We start from the raw sequence: 15381 nt of genomic DNA, 5'->3' as shown, positions 1-15381 counted from the left end.
CACAGTATTACTATTCCTATCCTGTAAATATGGGTACAACAACGTACTACTAGTCCTATCCGTTATACGCCGGTACAACACAGTACTGGCACAACCATGGTGCGCCGGCTTGGCACAGTTCTGGTGCGGCCGCCTGGCACAGTCATGGTACGGCGAGACACATTGGGGCTTATTTATTAAGGGTCCCACAGCTGGATTTTACATTGGGTTTCCCGAGTTTTCGGGTATCGTGCCGGGGATCGTGTCGCATGCGATCGGATTGTGACGCAATTGCGCCGGCTTTCACACGACACAAATCGGGGGGGTGAGCCATCGGACGATCCGACGGATTCGGACTAAGAACGGGATTTAACATTTAAATTTGTGTCGCAGGCCAAGCACCTGCACTTACATGCACCGGGAAGAAGAAGCTGAACACCGGCGGACCTGAGCAGGGAAGTGACACATGCAGGATATCGGGCGCAGGATCTACATGGATCGCGGCACAGTGCATCATTGTCGCAAAGAGTCTGGATCGGGGATCGCGACTCGGACGGGTAAGTAAATGTCCCCCACTGTTCATAATAGAAGTCAATCAGGGCCGTGAGCTGTCAAAATCATTTGTCTCCCTATTAACACCATAAAAAGGTAAAAAGAATTTTGTGAAATCTGTTCACTCTCTGTTATGTCATTGTATGGTTTAGACCCTCAACCTTTAAACTTCCATCTTCATCATGTGACAGGTGACTTTGTGCTGCTCTGCAAAATTTATTTCTGATTTATACCATCTGAAGAACCAGGACCTTCATAAAGAGCCGGCCCAGCCCATAGTACCAGAATATGGACCTCTCTTACATATGACATTCTGCTGTGACCTGGGACTGACATTTTTAGCATCAAAAATACGCATAGACTGAGGGAACTTTTCACAGGACGACGTCCTTGACCCAGAAATAAGCACAATACAACTTCTGCTTGACCTTTGCCTGAAGCAGTAACATAATAATCATCACTAGGATCATGGAGGTCAACTACTCACGGAAGCAGTAAGATCTCCTCCTCTGCCTGAGATGGGAAGATCATGTATAGCCTCTACTCCTAAACCTAAAATCTCCATCAAGTCCCACTGTTACGGAATGAGATACATGGACAAGTGGAGATACAGATTTAGGACAAGGTAAAAGCCAGAAATCACATTTCACAGCAGGACTTTTGGATTTTGTCAAATAGTGAGGTCACAATACATGTTCATTTCAGTTTAAGTAAAAATATTTTTTTCCAGAGACTTAAAGGGAAATCCTTAACATTGTATGTGGTGTCTAAGCTGCAGGCAGCATGTTATAGAGCAGGAGGAGCTGAGCAGATTGAACATCGGGGCAGATTTACTTACCCGGTCCATTCGCGATCCAGCGGCACGCTCTGTGCGGTGGATTCGGGTCCGGACGGGATTCATTAAGGCAGTTCCTCCGACGTCCACCAGGTGGCGCTGCTGCGCTGAAGAGCATCAGAACGCACTCAAGTTCACCGGCCTATTCCTAGTGAAGGTAAGTGCAAGCTCCGCGACACTTTTCTTTTTTTAAATGCGGCGGTTTTTCCGAATCCATCGGGTTTTCGTTCAAAATCCCGGGGCAATACAGGGGAAATCAGCGCAAATCGGAAATATTCGGGTAACACGTCGGGAAAACGCGAATCGGGCCCTTAGTAAATGACCCCCATAGTGTCCTATCTGTAGGATGCATTGTATAGAGCAGGAGGAGCTGAGCATATTGTACATAGTGTCCTATCTGCAGGCAGCATGTTAAAGAGCAGCAGGAGCTGAGCAGATTGTACATAGTTTCCTATCTGCAGGCGCCATGTTATAGAGCAGGAGGAGCTGAGCAGATTGAACATAGTGTCCTATCTGCAGACAGCATGTTATAGAGCAGGAGGAGCTGAGCAGATTGTACATAGTTTCCTATCTGCAGGCGCCATGTTATAGAGCAGGAGGAGCTGAGCAGATTGAACATAGTGTCCTATCTGCAGACAGCATGTTATAGAGCAGGAGGAGCTGAGCAGATTGTACATAGTTTCCTATCTGCAGGCGCCATGTTATAGAGCAGGAGGAGCTGAGCAGATTGAACATAGTGTCCTATCTGCAGACAGCATGTTATAGAGCAGGAGGAGCTGAGCATATTGTACATAGTTTCCGATGTGCAGGCAGCATTTTATAGAGCAGGAGGAGCTGAGCATATTGCATATAGTGTAATATCTGCAGGCAACATTTTATAGAGCAGGAGGAGCTGAGCAGATTGTACATAGTGTCCTATCTGCTTGCAGAATGTTATAGAGCAGGAGGAGCTGAGCAGATTGTACATAGTGTCCTATCTGCAGGCAGCATGTTATAGAGCAGGAGGAGCTGAGCAGATTGTACATAGTGTCCTATCTGCATGCAGCATGTTATAGAGCAGGAGGAGCTGAGCATATTGCATATAGTGTAATATCTGCAGGCAACATTTTATAGAGCAGGAGGAGCTGAGCAGATTGTACATAGTGTCCTATCTGCAGGCAGCATGTTATAGAGCAGGAGGAGCTGAGCAGATTGAACATAGTGTCCTATCTGCAGACAGCATGTTATAGAGCAGGAGGAGCTGAGCAGATTGTACATAGTTTCCTATCTGCAGGCGCCATGTTATAGAGCAGGAGGAGCTGAGCAGATTGAACATAGTGTCCTATCTGCAGACAGCATGTTATAGAGCAGGAGGAGCTGAGCAGATTGTACATAGTTTCCTATCTGCAGGCGCCATGTTATAGAGCAGGAGGAGCTGAGCAGATTGAACATAGTGTCCTATCTGCAGACAGCATGTTATAGAGCAGGAGGAGCTGAGCATATTGTACATAGTTTCCGATGTGCAGGCAGCATTTTATAGAGCAGGAGGAGCTGAGCATATTGCATATAGTGTAATATCTGCAGGCAACATTTTATAGAGCAGGAGGAGCTGAGCAGATTGTACATAGTGTCCTATCTGCTTGCAGAATGTTATAGAGCAGGAGGAGCTGAGCAGATTGTACATAGTGTCCTATCTGCAGGCAGCATGTTATAGAGCAGGAGGAGCTGAGCAGATTGTACATAGTGTCCTATCTGCATGCAGCATGTTATAGAGCAGGAGGAGCTGAGCATATTGCATATAGTGTAATATCTGCAGGCAACATTTTATAGAGCAGGAGGAGCTGAGCAGATTGTACATAGTGTCCTATGTGCAGGCAGCATGTTATAGAGCAGAAGGAGCTGAGAAGATTGTACATAGTGTGCTATCTGCAGGCAGCATGTTATAGAGCAGGAGGAGCTGAGCAGATTGTACTTAGTGTCCTATCTGCAGGCAGCATGTTATAGAGCAGGAGGAGCTAAGCAGATTGTACTTAGTGTCCTATCTGCAGACAGCATGTTATAGAGCAGGAGGAGCTGAGCAGATTGAACATAGTGGGGGTCATTTACTAAGGGCCCGATTCGCGTTTTCCCGACATGTTACCCGAATATTTCCGATTTGCGCCGCTTGTACATGAATTGCCCCGGGTTTTTGGCGCACGCGATCGGATTGTGGCGCATCGGGGCCGGCATGCGCGCGACAGAAATGGGGGGGCGTGGCCGAACGAAAACCCGACGTATTCGGAAAAACCGCCGCATTTAAAAACCGAAATGTGTCGCTTGGGAAGCGCTCACCTTCACCTGCTATGGGATGGTGCATTCCGGGGCGTTAAGATTATTTTCGGCGCAGCAGCGCCACCTGGTGGACGGCGGAGGAACTACCTTCTTAAATCCCAGCCGGACCCGAATCCTGTGCAGAGAACGCGCCGCTGGATCGCGAATGGGCCGGGTAAGTAAATCTGCCCCAGTGTCCTATCTGCAGACAGCATGTTATAGAGCAGGAGGAGCTGAGCAGATTGTACATAGTGTCCTATCTGCAGACGCCATGTTATAGAGCAGGAGGAGCTGAGCAGATTGAACATAGTGTCCTATATGCAGGTAGCATGTTATAGAGCAGGAGGAGCTGAGCATATTGTACATAGTGTCCTATCTGCAGACGCCATGTTATAGAGCAGGAGGAGCTGAGCAGATTGAACATAGTGTCCTATATGCAGGTAGCATGTTATAGAGCAGGAGGAGCTGAGCATATTGTACATAGTGTCCTATCTGCAGGCGCCATGTTATAGAGCAGGAGGAGCTGAGCAGATTGAACATAGTGTCCTATATGCAGGTAGCATGTTATAGAGCAGGAGGAGCTGAGCAGATTGAACATAGTGTCCTATCTGCAGGCGCCATGTTAAAGAGCAGGAGGAGCTGAGCATATTGTACATAGTTTCCGATGTGCAGGCAGCATTTTATAGAGCAGGAGGAGCTGAGCATATTGCATATAGTGTAATATCTGCAGGCAACATTTTATAGAGCAGGAGGAGCTGAGCAGATTGTACATAGTGTCCTATCTGTAGGCAGAATGTTATAGAGCAGGAGGAGCTGAGCATATTGCATATAGTGTAATATCTGCAGGCAACATTTTATAGAGCAGGAGGAGCTGCGCAGATTATACTTAGTGTCCTATGTGCAGGCAGCATGTTATAGAGCAGGAGGAGCTGCGCAGATTATACTTAGTGTCCTATGTGCAGGCAGCATGTTATAGAGCAGGAGGAGCTGCGCAGATTATACTTAGTGTCCTATCTGCAGGCAGCATGTTATGGAGCAGGAGGAGCTGAGCAGATTGTACATGGTGTCCTATCTGCATACAGCATGTTATAGAGCAGGATGAACTGAGCAGATTGTAAACAGAGATAGCTCTACAGGCAGCATGAGTCCATAAGTAGTACAGTAGTTACACATGGGCCTATAATCAGCACTAGTATTATAAATGATATGTAGTGTGAAGCAACCCCTCACCTAATTCTCCCTTTTGTTCCTTACACGTTCCTATTGTTTGGTGCTCACTACTAAATACACTTCCCCTGTACAGTCATTTACACAAATTACAATAAAACAACACATTAAGCTCCTTAGTAAATCATCCATAATGGAAGTTCTCCTCACAGAAGCCGTAATTATCATAAAACACTGTGAAATATGTTCCACATTTCCCGAGCTATAAAACATAACCTCTGCGATCCGTCTCTGTGGCCGGGAGTGTGCGGGTTTATAGACTGCGGCCGGGCTGTAAAATATTTATTCCTTTTACATTGTCTAATATTTCTACTTATCCTGATACAGATGAAGACCCCCATACCAGCTGATGTCACATCATCTAACATTACTGCTAATGGGGAAGGTGAGCTATTCCATCAAATATTATTTCTATCTATCTCTAATAATCTATTATTAATATATCAAAACTTTCTAATTTGTCATATCTATCTATCTATCTATCATGTATCTATCTATCTATCTATCTATCCATCTCATATCTATCTATCATGTATATCATATCTATCTATCTATCATGTATCTATCTATCTATCTATCCATCTCATATCTATCTATCCATCTCATATCTATCTCATATCTATCTATCTCATATATATCTATCCATCTCATATCAATCTATCTATCTTATATCTATCTATCTCAAATCTATCTATCTCCTATCTATCTATCTATCTATCTCATATCTATCTATCTATCTAATATCTATCTATCATGTATCTATCTCATATCCATCTATCTATCCATCCATCTCATATCTATCTATCTCATATCTATCCATCTATCTCATATCTATCCATCTATCTCATATCTATCTACCTCATATCTATCTATCTCATATCTTTATATCTATCTCATATCTTTATATCTGTCTTTTGTTCTTTTTGTGGCTCATGAAAGTTCAGTATTTGTACGACTAACCAATTAGAGTGCAATCCCCAGGCCCCCAGTCTCCGACCTTTTTAATCCACAAAATAACAAAAGATTTCAGTGAAATATGTGCCTTAAATCTAAAATACCAAAACATCATGAAATCTCCATGTACGTCTCACCTCCTTCTTACATACTGCCTAAATATCATTCTGCCACTAATAGGAGGATGGCACCGTCACCTTACACCAACCTATTTTATGCATTGATGAACTAATTCACTAGACTGGCTCCATAACGGCCACGTGGCGAACCAAGAACATGGTCCCTCCTGGGCGGGATTGTTAGCTCCTCCCTAAGCAGTCCCCGCCCCTGCTTATTCTCTTTTCCTGACCCTTTGTCTGAACTTACAGTATCATGTTGAGGATTTACATGACTGTGATTTTACATGACTGATAGTTGAGTAAATGCTCCACTTATGAGTCACTCAACATATACAAGAAGTGTGCCCTCAAGGCTTGAAGTTCAGAAGCCATGTAGTAGATGTAAGAGGAAAGGTCTAAAGGAACCTACAATAGACACAAGTGACTGGCTCCAAAGTCTCCTCCATATGGGTCTATCTTTTACTTATTTGGGCCTTATGTTGTGTAATAGGCTTGGCCCACCAGTGGACCCTCTAAGTTGGGGACATTCTGCAGCAAATCTGCAACATTTTCATGTGCAGTGTCAGACTGGGGTTTCTTGGGCTTCCAAGTTAAAAGTACCCTGGAGACCCATTGTCCATGAACTTAAAAGAAATTGACCCTAGTAGTAGGGGGCTGATTAAGACTGCCATGGGCTCTGGGATGTATGAATATTATAGCCAAAAAAAAAGAGAGAAGGCCACAGCATCCAATATGATGAAAAAAGGTTAAACCTTTACTCACACAGGCATAGAAAAAACTGCAACGTTTCAATTCACCATGAATCTTTGTCAAGCAGCGTTTGGTAATTACATGGGTTGCTGTCTTTTTTCTTTTTCTTGAATATTATAGCCCCACTAGTCTGGAAATCACTTCCTACATATGGTACTAAAATCAGCTTTGTGGTTGAGTGGAGGAGGTTTCCCTTCTGTCTCCTATTAATCTGTGGTTTCAGGACCTTTGGAGGGCCATCAAAGGTAATGAAATGGCTCTTGTGTACTTGTGCATTAATAGCAGGAAAATGTATGGGGATTTCATGGGTGTAGGTCCTTCTCAATATCAAATTTGCAGGATGCTTTTGGTGGCCACGGGTCCTTTGCAAGGCTTGGGCCCTGGGCTACCGTCCCATAACCCGTCCCATATTGTGACCGTATCTCTGGGAGCCAGAATTAGTCCGACACTGCCAATTTGTCCTTGGTCTAAAACCATGATGGATGAGCCATCACAATGGAAATAAAAATATTCCAAACCTAAGTATTCAGCAGCCATGGTTCCTTTCTAGGTACAGACCAGCCGTAGAGCCAAGAATTGGGCTTCCACATGAGTTAAAGATGATCCTTAAAGTCATCTAAATCTACTATGTGATCTCCAAGGGAGTGGGAAGATACATTTTAGGCCTGCCATAGAATGTAAGCCCCCAAAGTTGGTTTATCTATAGGTGGTCCAGTCCTTGAGATTGGGGGCTCAGTGTCCACAATTCCATAGTCATACAGGATCATAGTCACATCACCTGGTAGCATCTATGGGGGTTAGACTTGTAAAAAGATTGTTTTTGGTCTGAATAAACCAGGCGAGTACCCTTAAAGGGGCAGGTCATCGTCTAAACACACCACCCAGAGTGTCATCTCTCTCCCCACAAGTGACCTTAACCCCTTAAGGACGCAGGGAATTTCGCTTTTTTCTCGCTCTCCATCTTCAAAAATCCATAACTTTTTCATTTTTCCGTGTACAGACCTGTGTGAGGGCTTATTTTGTGCGTAACAAATTTTACTTTCCTATGATGTTATTTATTATTCCATGCCATGTAGTGGGAAGCCGCAAAAAAATTCCAAATGTGGAAAAATTTAAAAAAACTGCATGTGCGTCATGTTCTTGTGGGCTCAGTTTTTACGACTTTCACGCTACGCTCCAAATAACCCCTCAGCTTTATTCTTTGGTTCGGTGCGATCGCGGTGATACCAAATTTATATAGGTTTTATTGCGTTTTAATACATTTTCAAATATTAAACGAATGTGTACAAAAAAGAAAAAATTTTTTTTGCCATCTTCTAACGCGAATAACTTTTTCATACTTTGGCGCACGGAGATGTGTGAGGTGTCATTTTTTGCGAAATGAGCCGACGTTCTCATTGCTACCGTTTTGAGGTCTGTGCGACATTTTGATCATTTTTTATTAAATTTTTTATGTCATCTAAAAAGGTGTAAAAGTCGCGTTTTGGACATTTGGGCGCCATTTGCCGTTCCGGAGGTCACCGCCGTCAATAACCGTTTTTATATTTTGATAGATCGGGCATTTTGGGAAGCGGCGATACCTAATACAATTACAATGAGCCACAGGCTCATTGTAATGGATATGCAGAAGCCATGTATCCTCGGGTCAAACGAAGGCTACCATGGTAACCTATCGCCGCCCCCCGATGACGTTCGGGGGAGCGGCGATCGGAGGGAAGATGGCGGCGCCCATGCGCCGCCAAATTTAAAGTGCTGCCGGCGACTTTGAAAGGGTTTGAAAAGGTTGACACCCGCGATCGGTGCAAGCACCGACCGCGGGTGATAGCGATGGGTCTTTGCTGCGATATGCAGCAAAGCCCATCTCTGTATGAAGAGGGATCAGCCCATGAGCCTTCTTCATATAACCTTCACAGCTCCGTGGCGGATATATCCGTCACGGAGTGTGAAGGGGTTAATAATAATAATAATAATAATCTTTATTTATATAGCGCCATCAAATTCCGTAGCGCTTCACAAATCATAGGGGACATATACAAATATATTACAAAGAACAAACATATGGAACAATAGAATTGAGGGCCCTTATCACAAGAGCTTACAGTCTATGAGGATAAGGGGTGACAGAAGAGCTTACAGTCTATGAGGATGAGGGGTGACACAAGAGCTTACAGTCCATGAGGATGAGGGGGTGACACAAGAGCTTACAGTCTATGAGGATGAGGGGGTGACACAAGAGCTTACAGTCTATGAGGATGAGGGGGGACACAAGAGCTTACAGTCTATGAGGATGAGGGGGTGACACAAGAGCTTACAGTCTATGAGGATAAGGGGTGACAGAAGAGCTTACAGTCTATGAGGATGAGGGGTGACACAAGAGCTTACAGTCCATGAGGATGAGGGGGTGACACAAGAGCTTACAGTCTATGAGGATGAGGGGGTGACACAAGAGCTTACAGTCTATGAGGATGAGGGGGGACACAAGAGCTTACAGTCTATGAGGATGAGGAGGTGACACAAGAGCTTACAGTCTATGAGGATGAGGAGGTGACACAAGAGCTTACATTCTATGAGGATGAGGGGGTGACACAAGAGCTTACAGTCTATGAGGATGAGGGGGTGACACAAGAGCTTACAGTCTATGAGGATGAGGGGGTGACACAAGAGCTTACAGTCTATGAGGATGAGGGGGTGACACAAGAGCTTACAGTCTATGAGGATGAGGGGGTGACACAAGAGCTTACAGACTATGAGGATGAGGGGGTGACACAAGAGCTTACAGACTATGAGGATGAGGGGGTGACACAAGAGCTTACAGACTATGAAGATGAGGGGGTGACACAAGAGCTTACAGACTATGAGGATGAGGGGGTGACACAAGAGCTTACAGTCAACAAGGATGAGGGGGTGACACAAGAGCTTACAGTCTATGAGGATGAGGGGGTGACACAAGAGCTTACAGTCTATGAGGATGAGGGGGTGACACAAGAGCTTACAGTCTATGAGGATGAGGGGGTGACACAAGAGCTTACAGTCTATGAGGATGAGGGGGTGACACAAGAGCTTACATTCTATGAGGATGAGGGGGTGACACAAGAGCTTACAGTCTATGAGGATGAGGGGGTGACACAAGAGCTTACAGTCTATGAGGATGAGGGTGTGACACAAGAGCTTACAGTCTATGAGGATGAAGGGGGACACAAGAGCTTTCAGTCTATGAGGATGAGGGGGTGACACAAGAGCTTACAGTCTATGAGGATGAGGGGGTGACACAAGAGCTTACAGACTATGAGGATGAGGGGGTGACACAAGAGCTTACATTCTATGAGGATGAGGGGGTGACACAAGAGCTTACAGTCTATGAGGATGAGGGGGTGACACAAGAGCTTACAGACTATGAGGATGAGGGGGTGACACAAGAGCTTACAGACTATGAGGATGAGGGGGTGACACAAGAGCTTACAGTTTATGAGGATGAGGGGGTGACACAAGAGCTTACAGACTATGAGGATGAGGGGGTAACACAAGAGCTTACAGTTTATGAGGATGAGGGGGTGACACAAGAGCTTACAGACTATGAGGATGAGGGGGTGACACAAGAGCTTACAGTCTATGAGGATGAGGGGGTGACACAAGAGGTTGTATAATGGTCCAGCCATTCTTTATAAGGGAACAATATAAAATAATTTAATAAATAATTTACTAAACAACGATGTTGTTGCTTGAACCAGCCATCAGCCGCCATCTTATTTACAGGGTCCTAGGTGAAAGAGACTGCAGAGAAGCCTGGAGCTTGGTATATATCTGCTGTTTGCCAGATAACAGATGGGAGATAGGACATAGGATGGATTAGTAAAGGGAGAGTTGACATTTCATGCAGTTAGCGAGTGTGATAGGCTTGCCTAAAGAGATGGGTTTTAAGAGCACATTTGAAGGTTTGGAGGGTGGGTATTAGTCTGATAGCCCGGGGACCTTGTATATAACACAAGAATAGCAAAAAGCACAATAATAACAACATACAGTATGTACCAGGTATTGTACATAAATACATAAAGTACAAAATAAAGGGATTCCTACAGGATTCTTAGTGGGGGTAGTTAAAACCCATATAAATACTATAATGGGGTCATATACATGACAGAAACATGAGGCATCACGTCTCTAGTTTCCATTGCCTCGATATACGTGGAATGTTTTCAGTTTGCAGAGAGTAAGTAGCCATAGACCCCGGTATTGAGGAGTAGGACCCCTGGGATAAAATTGATGTGAAATTTAGGTTTGTTTTACCTTCTTTTACTTGCGTTTTGTAGAACGTGTCTGTGGAGGAGGAGGCTGGATCTGCGTGCTGCCGGCTGCCTGAGCGCAGTGTGGATGATCTCTCTCTGGGAAATATGCAGCCATTGCCTGGACTTGCATCGTTTTCACTACGTAAGGCCTGGAAATAGCTGATTGCTCTGAATTTCAAAAGAGGCGACCGTGCTGTGACATGCCACCGGCTCCCCGCTGCCAGACGTCCCCGGCTCCCCCCGTGCCAGGCTTCACCACCTACCAGAGCCTATAGTATACGCATGTTGTATTGTTACATATGGTACTTTATGTTTATTTGTTTTATATATGGGTCTTTACCTTGAATTTGTCATCAGTGCAAGGGATGCTCCACCTCAATGTATGAGGGAACGTTAATAGAGGTTAATACAGTTTAGAATTTAAAGGGAACCTGTCACCAGGGACATCATTTTCACTAAAGACAGGTTGCAGAAGCCTATTACACCTGCAGTGCAAATCTGCCTTTCTGCCTTTGCTAAGCATTTGCATTACAATATAATTGTGTGTTATAACTTCCTCTTGCTCCATGACAAAGTCCTGGGGTAGTCACAGAGGCTGGACTTTGGTTTGGATGCATTTCAAAAAACAACATGTGACTTGTCTGTGTTACTCACTCCTCAGAGCTTGGACCCCACCTTTATGCTCCTGGTGACCTGACATCAGTGGGGGAGGGACAAGCTGTACAGGAGCACAAAGATGCAGCCTGCAGCTCAGACAGGTCAATTGTTTTTTCAAATGCATCCAAACCAAAGTCCAGCCCCTGTGACTATCCCAGGATTTTGTCAGGATGCAAGAGTAAGTTATAACACACAATTATATTGTAATGCAAATGCTTAGAAAAGGCAGAGAGGCATCTTTGCACTGCAGGTGTCATGGGCTTTTACAATCTGTCTTTAGTGAAAATTGACAGGTTCCTTTTAACAGAAAATATAGTCATTAAAGGGGTATTCTCGCCTAGGCATTCACATTCAGTTTGATAAATCTGCCATATATAAACATTTCTTCAATTGGATGTTATTAAAAAAACTGTTCCTGTGTGAAGATAATTTCTCATAAATGTAGTCATTTTGTCCCTTAGAAACGAGATGGCTTCCTCGGATACTGCTGGATGGATTGCACAAATAAAAAAAAAGTTTTTGTATATGAAATGTCTGGTAGTTACTGTATGTCTACAGCCGCCCTGTGGTAATGGATACTGAATCCATGTGGTCAGGCAGGACTCTATACTGCATGTCCGGCCACTGCTGCCAAAATGTGACGTGGTCGTAACCGAGGAAGCCATCTGGTTTCTAAGGGACAAAATGACTACATTGATGAGAAATCATCTTCACACAGGAACATTTTTTTTATAACATCCAATTGAAGAAATGTTTATATATGGCAGATTTATCAAACTGAATGTGAATGCCCAGACGAGAATACCCCTTTAATCACCGAATTCAATGGTGGTGCTGGCATGAGACCACCAGAGGAAAGCACTGGAACAGAGACCAGAGGAAAGCACTGGAACAGAGGCCAGAGGAAAGCCCATGAGCAGAGGCCAGAAAAAAAGCACTAGAGAAGAGTCTATTGGAGTAGAGACCAGAGGAAAGCACTGGAGCAGACACCAGAAGAAAGCACTGGAACAGAGACCAGAGAAAAGCACTAGAGAATAGTCCATTGGAGAAGAGACCAGAGGAAAGCACTGGAGAAGAGACAAGAGGAAAAGACTGGAGAAAAGACCATAAAAAAAAGCATTGGAGCAGAGAAAGGGGAAAGCACTGTAGCAGAAACCATTGGAGCAGAGACCAATGGACCAGACCAGAGGAAAGCCCTGGAGCAGAGACCACAAAAAATGCATTGGGGCAGGGACCAGAGGAAAGCACTGGAGCAAAGAACAGAGGGAAGCACTGGAGCAGAGACCAGAGGAAAGCACTGGAACAGAGACCAGAGGAAAGCACTGGAACAGAGACCAGAAAAAAGCACTAGAGAAGAGTCCATTGGAAAACACTGGAACAAAGACCAGAAAAATGCATTGGGGCAGAGACCAGAGGAAAGCCCTCGAGCAGAGACCATTAGAGCAGACACCAGAAGAAAGCACTGGAGCAGAGACCAGAGAAAAGCAATGGAGCAAAGACCAGAAAAATGCACTGGAGATGAGACCATTGAAGCAGGGACCAGGGGAAAGCACTGGAGGGGGGACCAGAGGAAAGCACTGGAGCAGAGACCAGAAAAATGCACTAGAGAAGAGACTGTTGAATCAGAGGAAAGCACTGGAGCAGAAACCAGAGGAAAGCACAGGAGAAGAGACCAGAATAAAGCACTAGATCAGAGACCAGAGGAAAGCACTAGATCGGAGACCAGAGGAAAGCACTGGAGCAGGGGCCAGAGGAAAGCACTGGAGCAGGGGCCAGAGGAAAGCACTGAAGAAGAAACAAAAAAAAACACTAGAGAAGAGTCCATTGGAGAAGAGACCAGAGGAAAGAACTGGAGAAGATACCAGAGGAATGCACTGGAGTAGAGTCCAAAAGAAAGCACTGGAGCAGAGACCAGAAAAATGCAATGGAGAAGAGACTATTGAAGCAGGGATCAGGGGAAAGCACTGGAGCAGGGATCAGGGGAAAGCACTGGAGCAGGGGCCAGGGGAAAGCACTGGAGCAGGGGCCAGGGGAAAGCACTGGAGCAGGGGCCAGGGGAAAGCACTGGAGCAGGGGCCAGGGGAAAGCACTGGAGCAGGGGCCAGGGGAAAGCACTGGAGCAGGGGCCAGGGGAAAGCACTGGAGCAGGGGCCAGGGGAAAGCACTGGAGCAGGGGCCAGGGGAAAGCACTGGAGCAGGGGCCAGGGGAAAGCACTGGAGCAGGGGCCAGGGGAAAGCACTGGAGCAGGGGCCAGGGAAAAGCACTGGAGCAGGGGCCAGGGGAAAGCACTGGAGCAGGGGCCAGGGGAAAGCATTGGAGCAGAAACAAAAAAAAAAAAATAGATAAGAGTCCATTGGAGAAGAGACCAGAAAATAAAAACTGGAGAAGAGTCAATTGGAGAAGAGACCAGAGGAAAGCACTGGAGAAGTCCTGCACGCTCTTATATCTTGTGCCGTACATCACATATGACTATTCACCTGCACCATGTAATAAGTGGCTTATTCCACCAGTCCTGATTCATCTCGATGCTTCCAGCACTAAACCTATTTGTCTAGATATTTTTCTGCAACTTTAAGTAGACTTATCCCAAGGCAAGCAAATCGGGCTTATTACAGGATTATAGGCAGGGCCGCGACCTCTAGGCTTGAGACATGATTTGCTTTATTGCATAAATTAACTCATTTTAGTCCTGAGGGAGACGGCTAATCCGGCTGTAGTTCCAAGCAGTGAGGAGGATGTGATAGGACGACCTTCACGTCTGTGACCTCTGATACAGTGATATGTATTGATGCTATAGATTAGTGTGAGCTGCAGTACTGGTTGTGACCAGCAGGGCACAGCATGATCATTTGTATTATACTGTATAATGGGACACTTTTAGGACTGTAGTCACATGGCCGCTCCAATGCATAACTATATAAAACTGGGTGCACCATTAGCAGATATTAGTGTAATCTTTAATAAAAATTAAGTGATGCCTTAAGAGATCCCTATAAATGAATGCAAGCTTGTGTCTCTGGAAGGATGAATCAGCGCAAATGTGAACAAAGCCCTATGTGTCTCGCTTGCCTGCGGGCTGCGATGAACTCACTTTGTGGCGTCTCTTTACTGCCACCTAGTGGCTGCAGAGGGAATCATTATTCAGGATGCAATTTATACTGATGGCAGTGTCCTGGAACTGGGGAAAAGAATTCAAAAATAATTTAAAGAACAGTTTGCATACAACCCCATTTCTATACTACCATGAATAGCAATAGTGTGCCCCTGGCTTAAAGGGGTAGTCACCCTAAACCCTAAACACATGCAATATAAGATCAATGTGGTCTCGAAATCAAGCACCTCCAGCGATCAGCTGCAGTGAATGGGTTGCGTTCACACATTCAGTTTTTTAGATGCATTTTTTTTAAACCAAAATAAGCCGTGCCTCCTCTTTTTCACTACACTCCTGGTTTAGACATCAAAAACGGCATCTGAAAAACTGAACGTGTCCCAAAGGAGGCTGATCTGCTATTACCTGACCTGGCCACAAAACTGACCAATCTCTGAGGCTGCAATCACATGGTGGGTTCTGGGTCGCAATAGGGCGTCATGAGCCATTTGGTTAGTTTATATCCATTATCACCTTAACCGTATTTTTGTACTGAGAATTCCCCACCCGGCTCATAAAAAACTGAGTACTCTCCATTCCCACGCCTCTAGTAGTCTCTCTTCTTATTCATGTGCGACGGCTCCAGG

At 45.1% G+C, this 15381-nt stretch overlaps 1 protein-coding gene across 4 annotated transcripts in view; it reads right to left on the bottom strand.

Annotated features, from left to right (window-relative positions):
- AMOTL1 (angiomotin like 1) overlaps positions 1-15381 on the bottom strand; it is an 84632-nt gene that overhangs the window by 66533 nt on the left and 2718 nt on the right. The window contains exon 3 of one of the 4 annotated variants that reach the window (XM_072134150.1): positions 14738-14824. The exons of 2 other annotated variants lie outside the window; for them this stretch is intronic. The gene's annotated coding sequence lies outside the window, so the exon portion shown is untranslated. Of the gene's footprint in view, positions 1-10989; positions 11134-14737; positions 14825-15381 lie in introns of those variants that run through there. One more of the 4 variants, XM_072134149.1, reaches the window with a different exon arrangement.

Source organism: Engystomops pustulosus, chromosome 2 (assembly GCF_040894005.1).
Source record: "Engystomops pustulosus chromosome 2, aEngPut4.maternal, whole genome shotgun sequence".
NCBI classification, from domain to species: Eukaryota; Metazoa; Chordata; class Amphibia; order Anura; family Leptodactylidae; genus Engystomops; species Engystomops pustulosus.
This window is presented reverse-complemented; position numbering and strand designations above follow the sequence as displayed.